The sequence below is a fragment of the Crassostrea angulata genome, chromosome 10 (assembly GCF_025612915.1).
Source record: "Crassostrea angulata isolate pt1a10 chromosome 10, ASM2561291v2, whole genome shotgun sequence".
NCBI lineage: Eukaryota > Metazoa > Mollusca > Bivalvia > Ostreida > Ostreidae > Magallana > Magallana angulata.
This window is the reverse complement of record NC_069120.1, coordinates 10512664-10521692: the sequence shown is the minus strand read 5'-3', so window position 1 is coordinate 10521692 and position 9029 is coordinate 10512664.

The following is a 9029-nucleotide window of genomic DNA, read 5'->3' as shown; positions in this document are numbered from 1 at the left end:
CACAATCAGTTCCACAAAAGTTTTGTGTATTGCAAATAAATCGAAATCTGAACAATGCCTAAGAAGGCAAAATAACGTCATTAAACCCTGAAACGATACATTGTTTTGATATTTAAGATATACCGATAATGTTACTAACAATTTTAATGCAATTCCGATGCATCCTAAAGATTCGTTTAAACAGATTTTGAAAATTATTAAAAAGAATTTTTAATTAGTCAGCATTTCTTGTCTACTTGGCTGTCCAAGTTAACTGGTTTGAGGCATACAAGTGGACATCATGAAGTGACGATTTAAGCTCTCATGAAGGGGATCGAAGGGTTTAAACCAAAAGAGATTTTGATTTGTAATACAAAGTAATCCAAATCTTTGGAAATTTTGCTACAACATCCGAAATTTTATTGAGTGTGCTTTATGTATTAATCCTAGTTTCACGCCGATTAATTAATGAGGGACATTACAAGAAATGAATTTCAATAGGTAATGCATCGTGATCTGTCCCTCAAAATCACGATTACCATTTGCATACAACAGTGAATACAAAAGTTAAAAATTTGCAAAATATCGCAAAAAAACGTCCAAATAACGTTGATAGGTATTTAAAACTATTGAAGTTTTGATTCAACATGCAGAGCTGTCATAATTAACTTTTTATGTTTGTAAAATAAACTCTCCTAGGTACTATAGGTAGACGCCAAAATGACGTTGTTTTCCCCCCGAAATACCATGGTGCGTCATGTTTTCGGGTTATAGGCCTATATGTATGGAAAAGATTTTTTTTTTACCGGTGTAATGAAGTATAATGACCCCCGTAGAATAATGACCGGGGGTCATTATTCTACGTAGAATAATGACCCCCCTTGCTGAAGAATAATTGGATTTTTCTGAAGAAAAAAGACCCAGGGGTTATTTTTCTTCATTTTAAACATGAAGAAAAATGACCCCCATAAAAAAATGACCCCCCCCCCCCCCCCACGTAAACATGAATAGAAATTGGTTACCCCGTATCCAAGATATGACTTTGAAAATACTTTATTTTTCACTCTGCTCAACTGATTTTGAAGTTATAAACATCGATCTTGTAAATAAATCGCTGTATATAGTTTTTCCTATCCGTAACAAGCACACGCAAAACACTCTTACATTGCCACAAATTGATTGTTAACAGTTACGTTACTTCTCTCGTCGACAAACGGCGGGAACTGACGCATATACAGAAAAATTCATACACAATGAGGATATTGTGTGATAATTAACGAACAATAATCATGAAAGAATAATTGTTGTAATAATATAAGCAATATTCATTGGTGAATGAATTGTCATATGAATACTTCTTATTTTCATTTCTTGGGGAAAGTGATTTTTAAAAAAGCATTCTGCGTTAGTTTTGTTTTCTTCTACGTAATACATGAACATCAATATTCTAAACATTTGTTGTAATGTTGTATTTGTGATCATGGGTAGACTTTATTCTTTTAGAGCAAATTTGTGAAGAGTACCTGACTATAGTAAATCTTAATAGATAATAAACACTGATCGATTATAATAAGAAAAGATTGTTTCTAAAAGCGTTGATAAGAGTTAGGGCCCATGTTAGGGGTTTATATCCCGCTTGATTTTGATCACACGATCTTTATTGTATCCAACGTTACCAATGCTCATACAAACTATTGATGCATTAATCATCTTGATATTAACTAAACTTACTAAAGTATGCCGAGGATAAAGTAAAATAAATTTTCTGTACGAGTACTCTTAGTACTTTGACAATTTTCCGTATTGGCCGTTAACCTCTACTGGCGTAATGGCTCTAACTTCCGCTTGGTTATGATGCCTAACAGTGGAGTAAACTTTTCATAATTTTGGTTAAATCATTAATTCTGGGTGATGCACTTGTATACCCAGCAGTTTGTATTGCAGAAATCCTCAATGCAAGTATAATTCATGAACAATATGAAGCTTAAGAATATAGAAGATGCGATGGCAAAGCGCGAAGATGCGAAGACGAAAGTGCTAAGTTGCGAAGGCGAAGAAGTGATACTACTACCGCTTCTTCGCCTTTGCAACTTCGCACTCTCGCCTTCGAATCTTCGTGCTTTCGCCTTTTTAGCTCACCGAGACGAAGTCAATGGGCGCATATGCTATACCCCCGGCGTCGGCGTCCGGAGCTGGTTAAAGTTTTAGTTGCAGCTCCTGTATCTAAGCTATTACTTGTCCTCTCTTCACCAAGGTTACAAGGAGGATGCATCTGGACCTACTGAATCTGGTTCTTAACTTTCAGATGCTGGAGGAGGTTAAGGTTTTTGGAGCAGGTTAAAGTTTTTGTTGCAGGTGTCTTAAATAGCAATATCTAAGTTACCAAACGTGCATTGATGGTGTGTCTTATGATACTGATACACCAGACAGGCTTGAATGCTGAATCTGAGCTATAGGTTTCGGATGCAGGAAGAGGTAAAGGTTTTTGGAGCTGGTTAAAGTTTCTGTTGCAGGTGCCCTCTAATTATAATATCTTAGTTACTACTGGTCATAACTTCATTAAACTTGTATGGATGGTGCGTCTTATTATAGGGATGCACCTGACAGGCTTAAATGCTGAATCTGAGCCACAGGTTTCGGATGCTGGAGGAGGTTAAGATTTTAAGAGCTGGTTTAAGTTTTTGAAACAGGTGCCCTCTGATGACGATATCTTAGTTATTGCTGGTCCTAACTTCACCAATCTTGCATTGATATAGTCTTATGATACTGATGCACCTGACAGGCTTGAATGCTGAATCAGAACCATAGGTTTATGATTCTTGATGAGGTTTAGTTTTTTGGAACAGGTCACATGTTTTATAGCTAGATAGATAGCTTGCATAGTTGATTTAACTATATTATAAATGAAACGCAAAGGTTGCTTCAGATGCAGAGCCTGATCTCCATTATCAAGGATGCTAAAAAAATCTCCTACTTCACTCAAACCTGCTTGATAGATAGATGTAGTTGTTGTTAAATGCTGTAACATGATCCTTATGATATTGTAATATTATATAATATCGTATCATACGATATTGTATAATACGATATTGGTTTATATGATATATTATCATATCACATGAAATTGTATTTATGAGATTTTATCATATATTATTGTATCATATGATACAATGTGTATAGTATGATTGTATTATATTATATTTTCCTTTATCACATGATATTGTTTCATTTGATATGATACAATGTTTATCAAATTATATTGTATTATATAATACAATATCATACTATGTATCAAATATGATACAGTATCATACAATACAATATCATACTATAATGTTTACATTCACTTTCTTTCCCTCTATTAAATTGCATTGGTTAAATTTAGTGATATTTACACACAAAACAGAAGACTTACTCACCAAATCTGGTGCGTAAGAATACATTAAGTATTTCTTCAGTATTTCTCGAAGAAGAACTGACTCTTCTCGCGACTTCAATCCGGATAACGACCTGATATTATACTTACGCTGATAAATATTTCATTGATGTAAATATGTTTTGACAGTTAAATGAATTCAATTGATTAATTTCTTAGAATACCAAGAGTAAATTCATTAAATTACAGAAATAAAAATAAAATTGTATTATTAGAATTTAAAACACTGCGTACTATTTTTGTCAGCATATTGTGGCTGTTCCAGTGGCCATTCTGTTAATTTCGCTTTACTTGTTGAATAAGACAGCGCCTTTTAAAATCAAAGTACTGAAAGTACTGGAAAGCGCTAAGCCGGGAAGAAGGTGTTAAATCATACCGAATGTTATGAAAATACATGTTAAGAATCATATTTGAATCGGGGTTTGTTCGTTATTGCAAAATTTTCACGTACTCAGGATTAAAATGATATAGAATTTGGGCATGCCATAGTTATAGAATACACAAATCTTTTTAATGATTAATGCATGCTGTCGTGTAACAGTGAAAACAGAATGCTGATGACTTTAAAAAAATCATACCACAGCATTTAATGTAAGCAATTAATGTAAGTGTTTCTCTATTTTTGAAGCATAAAATGTTTTATCAATTTGATCAAAGTTTCCAATTTACAAATTATAATAATCTGCCTTAAAGCATGTTTACAAAGATCATGTTTGATTTTAAAATTTAAGAACAAATGTATCTGCAAACAGGATAACTTGAAGATATTAAGTTTTCCCTACTGCATAATTTTGAGTTCTCCCGAGTACGACTTCTCCAGAGGCGAGTTCAACAGAGCGAGCGAGCGCGAGCGCTCGCCAAAATTCCCTATACCCGCAACACAAATTTTGGCGAGCGATCGCAAGCGCTCGCTCTGTTGAACTCGCCTCAGGGTACGACTTCTTTAGCATCCGCCAGTAGGTGGCGGTATTTCGGAAATGCGAAAACGAAAGTGGAAGTAGGATAAGAAATCTGGCGACAAAAAAGCGCTGCAGCTATGCTTAGCGCTTTAAAAATCATATTTGCGGGAAGGAAATACATGTTTAAAAAACGTAAATATAAGCATTGAATCATTATTTTTTGAAAGATGTGGTCTCATAACTGCAACAATGAGTGCAAACAAATTTTCATAACGCGCTAGCGCGCGTTATACAATTTGTACGCACACACCGTTGCAGTTATGAAACCACTTCTTTCAAATAATATTGATTCAATGCTTAATTATACAATGTCATATCAGACGTTACAATTTCATATTTCACAACTTTTTACGGTATTTTATGGTATTATATTATAAATATTGTAATTATGATAGGATGCAATTTCAATTTTATATCATTGTATTGATTAACATATGATTAACATACAATTTTTTAACAGATGATATACGATATTGTTTCCAAACAGAATCCATGAATATCCAAGATAATAAAGGATGGTTGTCATATAATGTGATAAAGGTAGTCTCATAAAGGTGATGCCTCATAAAGGTGATGCCTCGTCTCGGTGAGCTTTGTAATCTGTGATTACCTATGTTTTATAATTGCGGAGCTCTCCGTCGTTTCAAAGGTTCCGAGGCATATTTTGGAAATTTTATTTTTATAAATTTAATAAAATAAAATTATCCAGGGGATGGGGTCCGGACCCCCTCTCCCCTTTTACTGCGTGAAATTATTAATATTGAATTTTCCGGGGGGGGGGGCGGGGGGGCGGACCCACTATCCCCCTCTAGATCCATGTCTGAGCAAGGAGTGTCGCAAAACGAAATTACATTGTTACTGTGTTTGGTCCACGGTAAAGAGACGGCTGGTAAGTGACAGGAGTCAAGAAGTGCATATGTACACATTATGGCGGACATTAAATTTTGTTTGGAGTAGATAATAATTAGGCATAGCCAGCACTGGTAAACATATATGTTACATGTACACATTAAAATATTTATAAACATTCATAGTTAGCGCGATGGCCTAGCGCATGCGTACATGTACCAATAATACCATGGATTAATCGGAAAACCTTGGCAAGTACGGTGTCTGTATTAAATTCTATGTAATCGACCGAGACTTGCTGAATGCAATCAAAAAAGGCGAAGGCGAAAGTGCGAAGATGCGAAGGCCAAAGAGCAAAGTTGGGAAGGAGCGATAGAAGTATCGCTCCTTCGCCTTCGCACCTTTGCACTTAAGGCATCACATCTTCGCGCGTCGTCGTCGCATCTTCGCACTTTTGCTCTTTCGCCTTTGCAACTTCGCATCTTCGCCCTAAGGTCAAAGTGGCCCTATCGGAACACCATAGATATATGTAAATGTAATTGTTAAGATGACAACCATACCCCGATGCAATACGTCAATATCTTGTTATAACGGATGGATTTTTATTTTCTAAGATATACCCCTTCTTTCACTTTAAGTTTATTTGAATATGAATTATAATTTCTATTACCTTCTGTAAACTTCAGCAGTAAAAATTACAATAATGTAAAGACTATTTCACAAATAATAAAAAAATATACTGAAAAACTTTAATCTACAAGGGGGTCATTCTTCTACAGGGGTCACTTTTCTTCATGTGGAGTGTGCTCATTTTTATGAAAATGACACTTATTCTTCAGGCAAAGGGGTCATTTTTCTACGTAGAATAATGACCGGGGGGTCATTTTTCTGCGTAGAATAATGACCGGGGGTCATTTTTCTACGTAGAAAAATGACCCCCGGTCATTATTCTACGGGGGTCATTATTCTTCATTACACCGGTGTTGTATAGCAGTTTTTCCCCCATTGTAGCTTTTCCCCCCGGAAAACCTACTATATAGTAGCCTTTCCCCCCGGGGGGAAAAGCTACTATATAGTAGCTTTTCCCCCATAGTAGGGTTTCTCCCTCACGTTTTTGGTTCAGATTTTATAAAAAATATTTATGGAAATCCAGTAGGGATTAAAATCAATGTTTCTACACTCCCAGGTTGCATACATGTATATCTGCATTCATCTGTACAGGTTAAGTTTCGTTTTGCCGATCTATTATTTTTATAGACAATGCTGAAAGTTGAACATGTGTGTAATGGAATTACACATAGAACTTAATTTAGGTAATTTATTGAAAAAAGTTTTACAAGTTATACACTTATATGCATAATTCTGTGTTCTTAAATTGTATTAAACGAGAATGTTTTAAGAATTTCTTGATAAATTTATCAGACTGTTTGTCTGTTTGTGAACATTTCATCCAGGCTAAACCTTTGTTTTAGAGAAATTTTGTATCCGATGTTTCAAAGCCCGATTTTTAAAATCCTATTATAATAATTATAGTGCATATTCTTTAGGGTCCAATGTCTCATAAAATAGAGATGACCATATCACCATATATTTATTTATGGTTTACCACTTGAAGATGACTCTGAAAATTTCAGCCCTCAGGGTAGGGGCCCTTGATGTTTCAGGGCCCGATGTTTAAAACCCCATTATAATGATTGAATAGTGTTCTATAAGTGGGGACCCAAATCTCTAATTCTAGAGATGACCAATTAACCATATTTTCACAGTGATAGTGGTATACCACTAGTAGATGACACCAAAAATTTAAGCCCCCATGAAGGGTAGGAGCCTTTGTTGTTTTCGAGCCCCATGTTTGAAATCCAATTATAAAGAATATGTATTTTAGGGCCCCATATCTCAAAAACTATAGATGAACATAAACATATTTTTACGGTCATTTAAAAGTAAAAACATCATTTAAAAAAACACAATCACTCATATATTTCTTTATGAAAATGATTGAAAATTACGTTTAATTCTGCTGCTTTTTTTATAAATATACGAACAATTTTTTTTAAAAAGGTACGCGGGTAAAATTCATTATTCTTCAAAACATTAAATCAATTCATAAGAAGACTAATGATATAAATAATAATTAGATAAATAAATCAATGAACTTTTATTCTTAAAAGGAGAAACCGAAAATCAAAAATAAATAACCAACCTAAGTGCATATACGACTTTTTTACTTGTTAGTTGGCTTATATTTTTAAAAAAGTCAGCTCATCACAATATATGTGTTGGTTTTATGTTTTTTGTTTTTTTTCAATTACCCTCGTTTAATTGTTCGAAGAAATAATATGGTACACAAGTAAATCTTTATTGCAAAAATATGAAACAAATAGTATAATTTTTTTAGGTAATTGAATTGTATATCTTGATTTATATAGCATCGTTTTCAAAATTGTATATTTATAAATCATGTTGCAAACTTAAAAGTGAAAAAATTAGCAAATAATGAGTGACAATATAAACGTAAAGTTAGTTTAGGCTCCATTTCACATTTGCCAAAGTAACCAGAAAAGATACCGACTTTGTTCTGGTTGTGAAGACATTTCATTGTTTTTTTTCTAAATGTTTACATCATAATATCTCGCGTTTCGTAGAAATGTGCTTAAAAATATGAATATGCGTAACTTTAAAACGAAATGGTAAACACTAACTTTAGACATGCTTTTAATACATAATTAAAATACCCCTTAACCATGATTTAGAACCCCATCAATCAAAGTAAAACTAAAACATTTCAGTTTCTCATCATATCATTGCATCCTGTCTCCCGTTTGATATTTAGAAGAAGAAATTTATAATTGTTTTTAAGATCGTCAATTCTAACGGTATTAATTTAAAATTGATAGCCTTTTGGACGAAGGGAGTAATACATTTCCACTTTTTATTCCCTTCCTCTACAAGATCTACAAGATTGGTCAGTTAGTTCCCTGGGAGATGGTAATACATTGGAAAATTAAATTTCCAAACCGGCGTATTTTCATTCAAATGTGTTCCCACGTGTTCATAACGTCGAAGTCAAAACTGTAGTTAAGCATCGATTAGATGAAAAAGATTCGAGGTATTCCCAAATCAATGTAAAAGGTGTTTAAAAAAGGGGTGAGAACAGGCGAAATAAACGATAATGACACATGCATGTTATGAAGGCGCATGCCTTAGTTCATATTTGGGGTTGAAACACCTTGTATTTTATTCTATGCATTAATAAATGCCATAATTATCCTTTTTGTGAGAGATTAATATCATATCAGTTATTGCAAATTATTGTCACGAATGGTCCGCAATAAACATGGCCGGAAAGTAAAAATAGGGGAAAATCCACTATATAGTAGGTTTTCCGTGGGGGTAATCTGGCTATAAAAAGGGGGAAAGCCCACTATATAGTCAGCTTTCCGTGGGGGAAAAACTGCTATATAGCCATTTTTCCGGGGGGAAGAACTGCTATATAGCCATTTTTCCGGGGGGAAAGATGGCTAGGGGGAAAAGGCACTATATAACACCGGCCGTAATACATGTAATAGCGAATTTTGTCAAAACTGCAAATTATAACGTTTGTTTTTATTAGCGTTGAATTATAAGGCCTTTTGGGAAGGATTCGTTCGCCTACGGTGTTCAGTTGAAAGGTGATTTGTCGTTTGGATATTGGCATCTTCACTTGGCAAAAGTTTTCGGTCCACAAAGCTGCTCATTTATAGTCAAAATGTTTTCAGCGTTTTAAAATTTTCATGTTTTGCAATAAATGCACTAACCCAATGCAT